General features: G+C 50.8%; 19 non-coding genes across 19 annotated transcripts; all 19 read left to right on the top strand.

Annotated features, from left to right (window-relative positions):
* Window positions 1-181: 181 nt before the first annotated feature.
* Window positions 182-254, top strand: Trnaa-agc. Its single transcript has one exon. It is a non-coding gene; the product is annotated as a tRNA-Ala (tRNA).
* A 1,013-nt stretch (window positions 255-1,267) lies between these two features.
* Trnaa-ugc lies at window positions 1,268-1,340 on the top strand. Its single transcript has one exon. It is a non-coding gene; the product is annotated as a tRNA-Ala (tRNA).
* Window positions 1,341-1,745: 405 nt separating this feature from the next.
* Window positions 1,746-1,818, top strand: Trnaa-agc. Its single transcript has one exon. It is a non-coding gene; the product is annotated as a tRNA-Ala (tRNA).
* Window positions 1,819-2,831: 1,013 nt separating this feature from the next.
* On the top strand, window positions 2,832-2,904 carry Trnaa-ugc. Its single transcript has one exon. It is a non-coding gene; the product is annotated as a tRNA-Ala (tRNA).
* A 416-nt stretch (window positions 2,905-3,320) lies between these two features.
* Trnaa-agc lies at window positions 3,321-3,393 on the top strand. Its single transcript has one exon. It is a non-coding gene; the product is annotated as a tRNA-Ala (tRNA).
* A 1,013-nt stretch (window positions 3,394-4,406) lies between these two features.
* On the top strand, window positions 4,407-4,479 carry Trnaa-ugc. Its single transcript has one exon. It is a non-coding gene; the product is annotated as a tRNA-Ala (tRNA).
* Window positions 4,480-4,884: 405 nt separating this feature from the next.
* On the top strand, window positions 4,885-4,957 carry Trnaa-agc. Its single transcript has one exon. It is a non-coding gene; the product is annotated as a tRNA-Ala (tRNA).
* Window positions 4,958-5,970: 1,013 nt separating this feature from the next.
* Trnaa-ugc lies at window positions 5,971-6,043 on the top strand. Its single transcript has one exon. It is a non-coding gene; the product is annotated as a tRNA-Ala (tRNA).
* A 416-nt stretch (window positions 6,044-6,459) lies between these two features.
* On the top strand, window positions 6,460-6,532 carry Trnaa-agc. The gene has a single exon. It is a non-coding gene; the product is annotated as a tRNA-Ala (tRNA).
* A 1,002-nt stretch (window positions 6,533-7,534) lies between these two features.
* Window positions 7,535-7,607, top strand: Trnaa-ugc. The gene has a single exon. It is a non-coding gene; the product is annotated as a tRNA-Ala (tRNA).
* A 416-nt stretch (window positions 7,608-8,023) lies between these two features.
* On the top strand, window positions 8,024-8,096 carry Trnaa-agc. The gene has a single exon. It is a non-coding gene; the product is annotated as a tRNA-Ala (tRNA).
* Window positions 8,097-9,098: 1,002 nt separating this feature from the next.
* Window positions 9,099-9,171, top strand: Trnaa-ugc. The gene has a single exon. It is a non-coding gene; the product is annotated as a tRNA-Ala (tRNA).
* A 405-nt stretch (window positions 9,172-9,576) lies between these two features.
* Window positions 9,577-9,649, top strand: Trnaa-agc. The gene has a single exon. It is a non-coding gene; the product is annotated as a tRNA-Ala (tRNA).
* Window positions 9,650-10,662: 1,013 nt separating this feature from the next.
* On the top strand, window positions 10,663-10,735 carry Trnaa-ugc. Its single transcript has one exon. It is a non-coding gene; the product is annotated as a tRNA-Ala (tRNA).
* Window positions 10,736-11,151: 416 nt separating this feature from the next.
* Window positions 11,152-11,224, top strand: Trnaa-agc. The gene has a single exon. It is a non-coding gene; the product is annotated as a tRNA-Ala (tRNA).
* A 1,013-nt stretch (window positions 11,225-12,237) lies between these two features.
* Trnaa-ugc lies at window positions 12,238-12,310 on the top strand. Its single transcript has one exon. It is a non-coding gene; the product is annotated as a tRNA-Ala (tRNA).
* A 416-nt stretch (window positions 12,311-12,726) lies between these two features.
* Window positions 12,727-12,799, top strand: Trnaa-agc. The gene has a single exon. It is a non-coding gene; the product is annotated as a tRNA-Ala (tRNA).
* A 1,013-nt stretch (window positions 12,800-13,812) lies between these two features.
* Trnaa-ugc lies at window positions 13,813-13,885 on the top strand. The gene has a single exon. It is a non-coding gene; the product is annotated as a tRNA-Ala (tRNA).
* Window positions 13,886-14,301: 416 nt separating this feature from the next.
* Window positions 14,302-14,374, top strand: Trnaa-agc. Its single transcript has one exon. It is a non-coding gene; the product is annotated as a tRNA-Ala (tRNA).
* Window positions 14,375-14,740: the final 366 nt, after the last annotated feature.

Here is a 14,740-nt window from a genome sequence, read left to right as displayed (position 1 = left end):
AACGCTATTTTCGACGTCGTGCGTGCCACTTTGATTTTGGCCAACTACGATTCGATACAGAATGCAGGAAACCTGAAAGACACCCTCACGGACACATTGAGAGTAGTGTTTGTCAGCGGAATAATGGGAGTGCAAGGGTCTGTGTCATTGATATGGCTGTATGTAGCGCAGTTCGTCAGCAGGGGGCGTAGCTCAGATGGTAGAGCGCTCGCTTAGCATGCGAGAGGTACTGGGATCGATACCCAGCGCCTCCAGAATTTTTAACACACCAACATGCGCACACTGCCATGCAAGTGGAATAATACACAGCCAGAAAATGTGTCAAGGCAGATACGAGCCAACGATTAGCAGCCACAATTGGCAAGCGTGCTGTAATGCGCACGAAGCACCCTCCTCCCACCACTACACTTAATTTAGAAACAGTACAAGTGTTCCCATAAGATTCTCAAACCTATGTCGCAAAGATCAGCCTTGCGCCGAATTCACAAAAATCCCACTGCACATTCCAATTCTTGACGTGCAGTCGGCTGCTACTGGTGTTGCTAGTTGTGACTGCTGATGACAGATGCCGTAGCAATCAATTCATGGAGTGAGTTGTATGTTTTGCGATACTCTGTCTCTGACAAGCAAGCAGAGGTGACATAGGCGCGAACACAGGAAGCTTGCAGCCCCTCGCTGCCTGCAGACACCGAACAGCCACAGTAGGAGGGCGGCCTAAGTCGTAGGCGAAATGTGCTCATTCGCTTGTGTGCGACGTCAAGCTCTAAATAAGGCTGTCACTAGCGTGAGCGTTGCGTGAGCGTCGTGTAAAGTCGGAAAAGTCGTCTGCGTGGGTGAGTGCCATGTTTGGGGAGCGTTTCGTAGTTTGCGCAGTGCAATGGAGACGCGGAAAGTTGTTGTGGCCCAGTCTTTTGCAGTTGGACGACAAGAGTGGTACACAGTAGTAAAGTGCGAGGCAGTGAGTTGGCATGAACAGTCGAGTGCACAATGGGTCTTCAGATGTGCTTGTTACCTCAGGTGCTGTGTGATTGTCGACATGGAGTGAAAACGGAGCAACTTGTGACTGTCCCTTCAATTTAAGACGTTAAAAACGGACGGAATTTGCAGTCGTAATACCAGAGCATCGAAACTACTTGGAACTCTTGCGTATGTGAACGTGTCCGCGCCTTTGTACTCTGGTCCCTTCACCCCTGCAAACCAACCAACCATCGTGTCCGTGCACATAAGAGTAGCAAAGAACGGAGAACAGCGCAGCTTGGTTGTGCTTGGGGGCGTAGCTCAGTTGGTAGAGCGTTCGCTTTGCATGTGAAAGGTCCCGGGTTCAAGCCCCGGCGCCTCCATGTTTTGTGGTAAGTGTTGGTCGCGGCGAGCCTAAAGGCACGCAAGATGTTGCAAAGCCAGCGTCACAGACTCGTATACTGACGTAAGGAGAGCAAGACGTAAATGTGAGGACCGGCTGTTGTCGAGGTGTCATCGAGTGCAAATCTGCCTTAGGTATAACGGCCTAACCTCAATGAAGTCTAGAGAGTGGACAACACGTTCGTCTACCCCAGAGCGTTGGCCGAACGCTATTTTCGACGTCGTGCGTGCCACTTTGATTTTGGCCAACTACGATTCGATACAGAATGCAGGAAACCTGAAAGACACCCTCACGGACACATTGAGAGTAGTGTTTGTCAGCGGAATAATGGGAGTGCAAGGGTCTGTGTCATTGATATGGCTGTATGTAGCGCAGTTCGTCAGCAGGGGGCGTAGCTCAGATGGTAGAGCGCTCGCTTAGCATGCGAGAGGTACTGGGATCGATACCCAGCGCCTCCAGAATTTTTAACACACCAACATGCGCACACTGCCATGCAAGTGGAATAATACACAGCCAGAAAATGTGTCAAGGCAGATACGAGCCAACGATTAGCAGCCACAATTGGCAAGCGTGCTGTAATGCGCACGAAGCACCCTCCTCCCACCACTACACTTAATTTAGAAACAGTACAAGTGTTCCCATAAGATTCTCAAACCTATGTCGCAAAGATCAGCCTTGCGCCGAATTCACAAAAATCCCACTGCACATTCCAATTCTTGACGTGCAGTCGGCTGCTACTGGTGTTGCTAGTTGTGACTGCTGATGACAGATGCCGTAGCAATCAATTCATGGAGTGAGTTGTATGTTTTGCGATACTCTGTCTCTGACAAGCAAGCAGAGGTGACATAGGCGCGAACACAGGAAGCTTGCAGCCCCTCGCTGCCTGCAGACACCGAACAGCCACAGTAGGAGGGCGGCCTAAGTCGTAGGCGAAATGTGCTCATTCGCTTGTGTGCGACGTCAAGCTCTAAATAAGGCTGTCACTAGCGTGAGCGTTGCGTGAGCGTCGTGTAAAGTCGGAAAAGTCGTCTGCGTGGGTGAGTGCCATGTTTGGGGAGCGTTTCGTAGTTTGCGCAGTGCAATGGAGACGCGGAAAGTTGTTGTGGCCCAGTCTTTTGCAGTTGGACGACAAGAGTGGTACACAGTAGTAAAGTGCGAGGCAGTGAGTTGGCATGAACAGTCGAGTGCACAATGGGTCTTCAGATGTGCTTGTTACCTCAGGTGCTGTGTGATTGTCGACATGGAGTGAAAACGGAGCAACTTGTGACTGTCCCTTCAATTTAAGACGTTAAAAACGGACGGAATTTGCAGTCGTAATACCAGAGCATCGAAACTACTTGGAACTCTTGCGTATGTGAACGTGTCCGCGCCTTTGTACTCTGGTCCCTTCACCCCTGCAAACCAACCAACCATCGCGTCCGTGCACATAAGAGTAGCAAAGAACGGAGATCAGCGCAGCTTGCTTGTGCTTGGGGGCGTAGCTCAGTTGGTAGAGCGTTCGCTTTGCATGTGAAAGGTCCCGGGTTCAAGCCCCGGCGCCTCCATGTTTTGTGGTCAGTGCGTGGTAAGTGTTGGTCGCGGCGAGCCTAAAGGCACGCAAGATGTTGCAAAGCCAGCGTCACAGACTCGTATACTGACGTAAGGAGAGCAAGACGTAAATGTGAGGACCGGCTGTTGTCGAGGTGTCATCGAGTGCAAATCTGCCTTAGGTATAACGGCCTAACCTCAATGAAGTCTAGAGAGTGGACAACACGTTCGTCTACCTCAGAGCGTTGGCCGAACGCTATTTTCGTCGTCGTGCGTGCCACTTTGATTTTGGCCAACTACGATTCGATACAGAATGCAGGAAACCTGAAAGACACCCTCACGGACACATTGAGAGTAGTGTTTGTCAGCGGAATAATGGGAGTGCAAGGGTCTGTGTCATTGATATGGCTGTATGTAGCGCAGTTCGTCAGCAGGGGGCGTAGCTCAGATGGTAGAGCGCTCGCTTAGCATGCGAGAGGTACTGGGATCGATACCCAGCGCCTCCAGAATTTTTAACACACCAACATGCGCACACTGCCATGCAAGTGGAATAATACACAGCCAGAAAATGTGTCAAGGCAGATACGAGCCAACGATTAGCAGCCACAATTGGCAAGCGTGCTGTAATGCGCACGAAGCACCCTCCTCCCACCACTACACTTAATTTAGAAACAGTACAAGTGTTCCCATAAGATTCTCAAACCTATGTCGCAAAGATCAGCCTTGCGCCGAATTCACAAAAATCCCACTGCACATTCCAATTCTTGACGTGCAGTCGGCTGCTACTGGTGTTGCTAGTTGTGACTGCTGATGACAGATGCCGTAGCAATCAATTCATGGAGTGAGTTGTATGTTTTGCGATACTCTGTCTCTGACAAGCAAGCAGAGGTGACATAGGCGCGAACACAGGAAGCTTGCAGCCCCTCGCTGCCTGCAGACACCGAACAGCCACAGTAGGAGGGCGGCCTAAGTCGTAGGCGAAATGTGCTCATTCGCTTGTGTGCGACGTCAAGCTCTAAATAAGGCTGTCACTAGCGTGAGCGTTGCGTGAGCGTCGTGTAAAGTCGGAAAAGTCGTCTGCGTGGGTGAGTGCCATGTTTGGGGAGCGTTTCGTAGTTTGCGCAGTGCAATGGAGACGCGGAAAGTTGTTGTGGCCCAGTCTTTTGCAGTTGGACGACAAGAGTGGTACACAGTAGTAAAGTGCGAGGCAGTGAGTTGGCATGAACAGTCGAGTGCACAATGGGTCTTCAGATGTGCTTGTTACCTCAGGTGCTGTGTGATTGTCGACATGGAGTGAAAACGGAGCAACTTGTGACTGTCCCTTCAATTTAAGACGTTAAAAACGGACGGAATTTGCAGTCGTAATACCAGAGCATCGAAACTACTTGGAACTCTTGCGTATGTGAACGTGTCCGCGCCTTTGTACTCTGGTCCCTTCACCCCTGCAAACCAACCAACCATCGTGTCCGTGCACATAAGAGTAGCAAAGAACGGAGAACAGCGCAGCTTGGTTGTGCTTGGGGGCGTAGCTCAGTTGGTAGAGCGTTCGCTTTGCATGTGAAAGGTCCCGGGTTCAAGCCCCGGCGCCTCCATGTTTTGTGGTAAGTGTTGGTCGCGGCGAGCCTAAAGGCACGCAAGATGTTGCAAAGCCAGCGTCACAGACTCGTATACTGACGTAAGGAGAGCAAGACGTAAATGTGAGGACCGGCTGTTGTCGAGGTGTCATCGAGTGCAAATCTGCCTTAGGTATAACGGCCTAACCTCAATGAAGTCTAGAGAGTGGACAACACGTTCGTCTACCTCAGAGCGTTGGCCGAACGCTATTTTCGACGTCGTGCGTGCCACTTTGATTTTGGCCAACTACGATTCGATACAGAATGCAGGAAACCTGAAAGACACCCTCACGGACACATTGAGAGTAGTGTTTGTCAGCGGAATAATGGGAGTGCAAGGGTCTGTGTCATTGATATGGCTGTATGTAGCGCAGTTCGTCAGCAGGGGGCGTAGCTCAGATGGTAGAGCGCTCGCTTAGCATGCGAGAGGTACTGGGATCGATACCCAGCGCCTCCAGAATTTTTAACACACCAACATGCGCACACTGCCATGCAAGTGGAATAATACACAGCCAGAAAATGTGTCAAGGCAGATACGAGCCAACGATTAGCAGCCACAATTGGCAAGCGTGCTGTAATGCGCACGAAGCACCCTCCTCCCACCACTACACTTAATTTAGAAACAGTACAAGTGTTCCCATAAGATTCTCAAACCTATGTCGCAAAGATCAGCCTTGCGCCGAATTCACAAAAATCCCACTGCACATTCCAATTCTTGACGTGCAGTCGGCTGCTACTGGTGTTGCTAGTTGTGACTGCTGATGACAGATGCCGTAGCAATCAATTCATGGAGTGAGTTGTATGTTTTGCGATACTCTGTCTCTGACAAGCAAGCAGAGGTGACATAGGCGCGAACACAGGAAGCTTGCAGCCCCTCGCTGCCTGCAGACACCGAACAGCCACAGTAGGAGGGCGGCCTAAGTCGTAGGCGAAATGTGCTCATTCGCTTGTGTGCGACGTCAAGCTCTAAATAAGGCTGTCACTAGCGTGAGCGTTGCGTGAGCGTCGTGTAAAGTCGGAAAAGTCGTCTGCGTGGGTGAGTGCCATGTTTGGGGAGCGTTTCGTAGTTTGCGCAGTGCAATGGAGACGCGGAAAGTTGTTGTGGCCCAGTCTTTTGCAGTTGGACGACAAGAGTGGTACACAGTAGTAAAGTGCGAGGCAGTGAGTTGGCATGAACAGTCGAGTGCACAATGGGTCTTCAGATGTGCTTGTTACCTCAGGTGCTGTGTGATTGTCGACATGGAGTGAAAACGGAGCAACTTGTGACTGTCCCTTCAATTTAAGACGTTAAAAACGGACGGAATTTGCAGTCGTAATACCAGAGCATCGAAACTACTTGGAACTCTTGCGTATGTGAACGTGTCCGCGCCTTTGTACTCTGGTCCCTTCACCCCTGCAAACCAACCAACCATCGCGTCCGTGCACATAAGAGTAGCAAAGAACGGAGATCAGCGCAGCTTGCTTGTGCTTGGGGGCGTAGCTCAGTTGGTAGAGCGTTCGCTTTGCATGTGAAAGGTCCCGGGTTCAAGCCCCGGCGCCTCCATGTTTTGTGGTCAGTGCGTGGTAAGTGTTGGTCGCGGCGAGCCTAAAGGCACGCAAGATGTTGCAAAGCCAGCGTCACAGACTCGTATACTGACGTAAGGAGAGCAAGACGTAAATGTGAGGACCGGCTGTTGTCGAGGTGTCATCGAGTGCAAATCTGCCTTAGGTATAACGGCCTAACCTCAATGAAGTCTAGAGAGTGGACAACACGTTCGTCTACCTCAGAGCGTTGGCCGAACGCTATTTTCGACGTCGTGCGTGCCACTTTGATTTTGGCCAACTACGATTCGATACAGAATGCAGGAAACCTGAAAGACACCCTCACGGACACATTGAGAGTAGTGTTTGTCAGCGGAATAATGGGAGTGCAAGGGTCTGTGTCATTGATATGGCTGTATGTAGCGCAGTTCGTCAGCAGGGGGCGTAGCTCAGATGGTAGAGCGCTCGCTTAGCATGCGAGAGGTACTGGGATCGATACCCAGCGCCTCCAGAATTTTTAACACACCAACATGCGCACACTGCCATGCAAGTGGAATAATACACAGCCAGAAAATGTGTCAAGGCAGATACGAGCCAACGATTAGCAGCCACAATTGGCAAGCGTGCTGTAATGCGCACGAAGCACCCTCCTCCCACCACTACACTTAATTTAGAAACAGTACAAGTGTTCCCATAAGATTCTCAAACCTATGTCGCAAAGATCAGCCTTGCGCCGAATTCACAAAAATCCCACTGCACATTCCAATTCTTGACGTGCAGTCGGCTGCTACTGGTGTTGCTAGTTGTGACTGCTGATGACAGATGCCGTAGCAATCAATTCATGGAGTGAGTTGTATGTTTTGCGATACTCTGTCTCTGACAAGCAAGCAGAGGTGACATAGGCGCGAACACAGGAAGCTTGCAGCCCCTCGCTGCCTGCAGACACCGAACAGCCACAGTAGGAGGGCGGCCTAAGTCGTAGGCGAAATGTGCTCATTCGCTTGTGTGCGACGTCAAGCTCTAAATAAGGCTGTCACTAGCGTGAGCGTCGTGTAAAGTCGGAAAAGTCGTCTGCGTGGGTGAGTGCCATGTTTGGGGAGCGTTTCGTAGTTTGCGCAGTGCAATGGAGACGCGGAAAGTTGTTGTGGCCCAGTCTTTTGCAGTTGGACGACAAGAGTGGTACACAGTAGTAAAGTGCGAGGCAGTGAGTTGGCATGAACAGTCGAGTGCACAATGGGTCTTCAGATGTGCTTGTTACCTCAGGTGCTGTGTGATTGTCGACATGGAGTGAAAACGGAGCAACTTGTGACTGTCCCTTCAATTTAAGACGTTAAAAACGGACGGAATTTGCAGTCGTAATACCAGAGCATCGAAACTACTTGGAACTCTTGCGTATGTGAACGTGTCCGCGCCTTTGTACTCTGGTCCCTTCACCCCTGCAAACCAACCAACCATCGCGTCCGTGCACATAAGAGTAGCAAAGAACGGAGATCAGCGCAGCTTGCTTGTGCTTGGGGGCGTAGCTCAGTTGGTAGAGCGTTCGCTTTGCATGTGAAAGGTCCCGGGTTCAAGCCCCGGCGCCTCCATGTTTTGTGGTCAGTGCGTGGTAAGTGTTGGTCGCGGCGAGCCTAAAGGCACGCAAGATGTTGCAAAGCCAGCGTCACAGACTCGTATACTGACGTAAGGAGAGCAAGACGTAAATGTGAGGACCGGCTGTTGTCGAGGTGTCATCGAGTGCAAATCTGCCTTAGGTATAACGGCCTAACCTCAATGAAGTCTAGAGAGTGGACAACACGTTCGTCTACCTCAGAGCGTTGGCCGAACGCTATTTTCGACGTCGTGCGTGCCACTTTGATTTTGGCCAACTACGATTCGATACAGAATGCAGGAAACCTGAAAGACACCCTCACGGACACATTGAGAGTAGTGTTTGTCAGCGGAATAATGGGAGTGCAAGGGTCTGTGTCATTGATATGGCTGTATGTAGCGCAGTTCGTCAGCAGGGGGCGTAGCTCAGATGGTAGAGCGCTCGCTTAGCATGCGAGAGGTACTGGGATCGATACCCAGCGCCTCCAGAATTTTTAACACACCAACATGCGCACACTGCCATGCAAGTGGAATAATACACAGCCAGAAAATGTGTCAAGGCAGATACGAGCCAACGATTAGCAGCCACAATTGGCAAGCGTGCTGTAATGCGCACGAAGCACCCTCCTCCCACCACTACACTTAATTTAGAAACAGTACAAGTGTTCCCATAAGATTCTCAAACCTATGTCGCAAAGATCAGCCTTGCGCCGAATTCACAAAAATCCCACTGCACATTCCAATTCTTGACGTGCAGTCGGCTGCTACTGGTGTTGCTAGTTGTGACTGCTGATGACAGATGCCGTAGCAATCAATTCATGGAGTGAGTTGTATGTTTTGCGATACTCTGTCTCTGACAAGCAAGCAGAGGTGACATAGGCGCGAACACAGGAAGCTTGCAGCCCCTCGCTGCCTGCAGACACCGAACAGCCACAGTAGGAGGGCGGCCTAAGTCGTAGGCGAAATGTGCTCATTCGCTTGTGTGCGACGTCAAGCTCTAAATAAGGCTGTCACTAGCGTGAGCGTCGTGTAAAGTCGGAAAAGTCGTCTGCGTGGGTGAGTGCCATGTTTGGGGAGCGTTTCGTAGTTTGCGCAGTGCAATGGAGACGCGGAAAGTTGTTGTGGCCCAGTCTTTTGCAGTTGGACGACAAGAGTGGTACACAGTAGTAAAGTGCGAGGCAGTGAGTTGGCATGAACAGTCGAGTGCACAATGGGTCTTCAGATGTGCTTGTTACCTCAGGTGCTGTGTGATTGTCGACATGGAGTGAAAACGGAGCAACTTGTGACTGTCCCTTCAATTTAAGACGTTAAAAACGGACGGAATTTGCAGTCGTAATACCAGAGCATCGAAACTACTTGGAACTCTTGCGTATGTGAACGTGTCCGCGCCTTTGTACTCTGGTCCCTTCACCCCTGCAAACCAACCAACCATCGTGTCCGTGCACATAAGAGTAGCAAAGAACGGAGAACAGCGCAGCTTGGTTGTGCTTGGGGGCGTAGCTCAGTTGGTAGAGCGTTCGCTTTGCATGTGAAAGGTCCCGGGTTCAAGCCCCGGCGCCTCCATGTTTTGTGGTAAGTGTTGGTCGCGGCGAGCCTAAAGGCACGCAAGATGTTGCAAAGCCAGCGTCACAGACTCGTATACTGACGTAAGGAGAGCAAGACGTAAATGTGAGGACCGGCTGTTGTCGAGGTGTCATCGAGTGCAAATCTGCCTTAGGTATAACGGCCTAACCTCAATGAAGTCTAGAGAGTGGACAACACGTTCGTCTACCTCAGAGCGTTGGCCGAACGCTATTTTCGACGTCGTGCGTGCCACTTTGATTTTGGCCAACTACGATTCGATACAGAATGCAGGAAACCTGAAAGACACCCTCACGGACACATTGAGAGTAGTGTTTGTCAGCGGAATAATGGGAGTGCAAGGGTCTGTGTCATTGATATGGCTGTATGTAGCGCAGTTCGTCAGCAGGGGGCGTAGCTCAGATGGTAGAGCGCTCGCTTAGCATGCGAGAGGTACTGGGATCGATACCCAGCGCCTCCAGAATTTTTAACACACCAACATGCGCACACTGCCATGCAAGTGGAATAATACACAGCCAGAAAATGTGTCAAGGCAGATACGAGCCAACGATTAGCAGCCACAATTGGCAAGCGTGCTGTAATGCGCACGAAGCACCCTCCTCCCACCACTACACTTAATTTAGAAACAGTACAAGTGTTCCCATAAGATTCTCAAACCTATGTCGCAAAGATCAGCCTTGCGCCGAATTCACAAAAATCCCACTGCACATTCCAATTCTTGACGTGCAGTCGGCTGCTACTGGTGTTGCTAGTTGTGACTGCTGATGACAGATGCCGTAGCAATCAATTCATGGAGTGAGTTGTATGTTTTGCGATACTCTGTCTCTGACAAGCAAGCAGAGGTGACATAGGCGCGAACACAGGAAGCTTGCAGCCCCTCGCTGCCTGCAGACACCGAACAGCCACAGTAGGAGGGCGGCCTAAGTCGTAGGCGAAATGTGCTCATTCGCTTGTGTGCGACGTCAAGCTCTAAATAAGGCTGTCACTAGCGTGAGCGTTGCGTGAGCGTCGTGTAAAGTCGGAAAAGTCGTCTGCGTGGGTGAGTGCCATGTTTGGGGAGCGTTTCGTAGTTTGCGCAGTGCAATGGAGACGCGGAAAGTTGTTGTGGCCCAGTCTTTTGCAGTTGGACGACAAGAGTGGTACACAGTAGTAAAGTGCGAGGCAGTGAGTTGGCATGAACAGTCGAGTGCACAATGGGTCTTCAGATGTGCTTGTTACCTCAGGTGCTGTGTGATTGTCGACATGGAGTGAAAACGGAGCAACTTGTGACTGTCCCTTCAATTTAAGACGTTAAAAACGGACGGAATTTGCAGTCGTAATACCAGAGCATCGAAACTACTTGGAACTCTTGCGTATGTGAACGTGTCCGCGCCTTTGTACTCTGGTCCCTTCACCCCTGCAAACCAACCAACCATCGCGTCCGTGCACATAAGAGTAGCAAAGAACGGAGATCAGCGCAGCTTGCTTGTGCTTGGGGGCGTAGCTCAGTTGGTAGAGCGTTCGCTTTGCATGTGAAAGGTCCCGGGTTCAAGCCCCGGCGCCTCCATGTTTTGTGGTCAGTGCGTGGTAAGTGTTGGTCGCGGCGAGCCTAAAGGCACGCAAGATGTTGCAAAGCCAGCGTCACAGACTCGTATACTGACGTAAGGAGAGCAAGACGTAAATGTGAGGACCGGCTGTTGTCGAGGTGTCATCGAGTGCAAATCTGCCTTAGGTATAACGGCCTAACCTCAATGAAGTCTAGAGAGTGGACAACACGTTCGTCTACCTCAGAGCGTTGGCCGAACGCTATTTTCGACGTCGTGCGTGCCACTTTGATTTTGGCCAACTACGATTCGATACAGAATGCAGGAAACCTGAAAGACACCCTCACGGACACATTGAGAGTAGTGTTTGTCAGCGGAATAATGGGAGTGCAAGGGTCTGTGTCATTGATATGGCTGTATGTAGCGCAGTTCGTCAGCAGGGGGCGTAGCTCAGATGGTAGAGCGCTCGCTTAGCATGCGAGAGGTACTGGGATCGATACCCAGCGCCTCCAGAATTTTTAACACACCAACATGCGCACACTGCCATGCAAGTGGAATAATACACAGCCAGAAAATGTGTCAAGGCAGATACGAGCCAACGATTAGCAGCCACAATTGGCAAGCGTGCTGTAATGCGCACGAAGCACCCTCCTCCCACCACTACACTTAATTTAGAAACAGTACAAGTGTTCCCATAAGATTCTCAAACCTATGTCGCAAAGATCAGCCTTGCGCCGAATTCACAAAAATCCCACTGCACATTCCAATTCTTGACGTGCAGTCGGCTGCTACTGGTGTTGCTAGTTGTGACTGCTGATGACAGATGCCGTAGCAATCAATTCATGGAGTGAGTTGTATGTTTTGCGATACTCTGTCTCTGACAAGCAAGCAGAGGTGACATAGGCGCGAACACAGGAAGCTTGCAGCCCCTCGCTGCCTGCAGACACCGAACAGCCACACTAGGAGGGCGGCCTAAGTCGTAGGCGAAATGTGCTCATTCGCTTGTGTGCGACGTCAAGCTCTAAATAAGGCTGTCACTAGCGTGAGCGTTGCGTGAGCGTCGTGTAAAGTCGGAAAAGTCGTCTGCGTGGGTGAGTGCCATGTTTGGGGAGCGTTTCGTAGTTTGCGCAGTGCAATGGAGACGCGGAAAGTTGTTGTGGCCCAGTCTTTTGCAGTTGGACGACAAGAGTGGTACACAGTAGTAAAGTGCGAGGCAGTGAGTTGGCATGAACAGTCGAGTGCACAATGGGTCTTCAGATGTGCTTGTTACCTCAGGTGCTGTGTGATTGTCGACATGGAGTGAAAACGGAGCAACTTGTGACTGTCCCTTCAATTTAAGACGTTAAAAACGGACGGAATTTGCAGTCGTAATACCAGAGCATCGAAACTACTTGGAACTCTTGCGTATGTGAACGTGTCCGCGCCTTTGTACTCTGGTCCCTTCACCCCTGCAAACCAACCAACCATCGCGTCCGTGCACATAAGAGTAGCAAAGAACGGAGATCAGCGCAGCTTGCTTGTGCTTGGGGGCGTAGCTCAGTTGGTAGAGCGTTCGCTTTGCATGTGAAAGGTCCCGGGTTCAAGCCCCGGCGCCTCCATGTTTTGTGGTCAGTGCGTGGTAAGTGTTGGTCGCGGCGAGCCTAAAGGCACGCAAGATGTTGCAAAGCCAGCGTCACAGACTCGTATACTGACGTAAGGAGAGCAAGACGTAAATGTGAGGACCGGCTGTTGTCGAGGTGTCATCGAGTGCAAATCTGCCTTAGGTATAACGGCCTAACCTCAATGAAGTCTAGAGAGTGGACAACACGTTCGTCTACCTCAGAGCGTTGGCCGAACGCTATTTTCGACGTCGTGCGTGCCACTTTGATTTTGGCCAACTACGATTCGATACAGAATGCAGGAAACCTGAAAGACACCCTCACGGACACATTGAGAGTAGTGTTTGTCAGCGGAATAATGGGAGTGCAAGGGTCTGTGTCATTGATATGGCTGTATGTAGCGCAGTTCGTCAGCAGGGGGCGTAGCTCAGATGGTAGAGCGCTCGCTTAGCATGCGAGAGGTACTGGGATCGATACCCAGCGCCTCCAGAATTTTTAACACACCAACATGCGCACACTGCCATGCAAGTGGAATAATACACAGCCAGAAAATGTGTCAAGGCAGATACGAGCCAACGATTAGCAGCCACAATTGGCAAGCGTGCTGTAATGCGCACGAAGCACCCTCCTCCCACCACTACACTTAATTTAGAAACAGTACAAGTGTTCCCATAAGATTCTCAAACCTATGTCGCAAAGATCAGCCTTGCGCCGAATTCACAAAAATCCCACTGCACATTCCAATTCTTGACGTGCAGTCGGCTGCTACTGGTGTTGCTAGTTGTGACTGCTGATGACAGATGCCGTAGCAATCAATTCATGGAGTGAGTTGTATGTTTTGCGATACTCTGTCTCTGACAAGCAAGCAGAGGTGACATAGGCGCGAACACAGGAAGCTTGCAGCCCCTCGCTGCCTGCAGACACCGAACAGCCACAGTAGGAGGGCGGCCTAAGTCGTAGGCGAAATGTGCTCATTCGCTTGTGTGCGACGTCAAGCTCTAAATAAGGCTGTCACTAGCGTGAGCGTTGCGTGAGCGTCGTGTAAAGTCGGAAAAGTCGTCTGCGTGGGTGAGTGCCATGTTTGGGGAGCGTTTCGTAGTTTGCGCAGTGCAATGGAGACGCGGAAAGTTGTTGTGGCCCAGTCTTTTGCAGTTGGACGACAAGAGTGGTACACAGTAGTAAAGTGCGAGGCAGTGAGTTGGCATGAACAGTCGAGTGCACAATGGGTCTTCAGATGTGCTTGTTACCTCAGGTGCTGTGTGATTGTCGACATGGAGTGAAAACGGAGCAACTTGTGACTGTCCCTTCAATTTAAGACGTTAAAAACGGACGGAATTTGCAGTCGTAATACCAGAGCATCGAAACTACTTGGAACTCTTGCGTATGTGAACGTGTCCGCGCCTTTGTACTCTGGTCCCTTCACCCCTGCAAACCAACCAACCATCGCGTCCGTGCACATAAGAGTAGCAAAGAACGGAGATCAGCGCAGCTTGCTTGTGCTTGGGGGCGTAGCTCAGTTGGTAGAGCGTTCGCTTTGCATGTGAAAGGTCCCGGGTTCAAGCCCCGGCGCCTCCATGTTTTGTGGTCAGTGCGTGGTAAGTGTTGGTCGCGGCGAGCCTAAAGGCACGCAAGATGTTGCAAAGCCAGCGTCACAGACTCGTATACTGACGTAAGGAGAGCAAGACGTAAATGTGAGGACCGGCTGTTGTCGAGGTGTCATCGAGTGCAAATCTGCCTTAGGTATAACGGCCTAACCTCAATGAAGTCTAGAGAGTGGACAACACGTTCGTCTACCTCAGAGCGTTGGCCGAACGCTATTTTCGACGTCGTGCGTGCCACTTTGATTTTGGCCAACTACGATTCGATACAGAATGCAGGAAACCTGAAAGACACCCTCACGGACACATTGAGAGTAGTGTTTGTCAGCGGAATAATGGGAGTGCAAGGGTCTGTGTCATTGATATGGCTGTATGTAGCGCAGTTCGTCAGCAGGGGGCGTAGCTCAGATGGTAGAGCGCTCGCTTAGCATGCGAGAGGTACTGGGATCGATACCCAGCGCCTCCAGAATTTTTAACACACCAACATGCGCACACTGCCATGCAAGTGGAATAATACACAGCCAGAAAATGTGTCAAGGCAGATACGAGCCAACGATTAGCAGCCACAATTGGCAAGCGTGCTGTAATGCGCACGAAGCACCCTCCTCCCACCACTACACTTAATTTAGAAACAGTACAAGTGTTCCCATAAGATTCTCAAACCTATGTCGCAAAGATCAGCCTTGCGCCGAATTCACAAAAATCCCACTGCACATTCCAATTCTTGACGTGCAGTCGGCTGCTACTGGTGTTGCTAGTTGTGACTGCTGATGACAGATGCCGTAGCAATCAATTCATGGAGTGAGTTGTATGTTTTGCGATACTCTGTCTC

Source organism: Schistocerca americana, unplaced genomic scaffold, assembly GCF_021461395.2.
Source record: "Schistocerca americana isolate TAMUIC-IGC-003095 unplaced genomic scaffold, iqSchAmer2.1 HiC_scaffold_689, whole genome shotgun sequence".
NCBI classification, from domain to species: Eukaryota; Metazoa; Arthropoda; class Insecta; order Orthoptera; family Acrididae; genus Schistocerca; species Schistocerca americana.
Note: the sequence above shows the minus strand (reverse complement) of the source record. Positions and strands in the feature narration are given on the sequence as shown.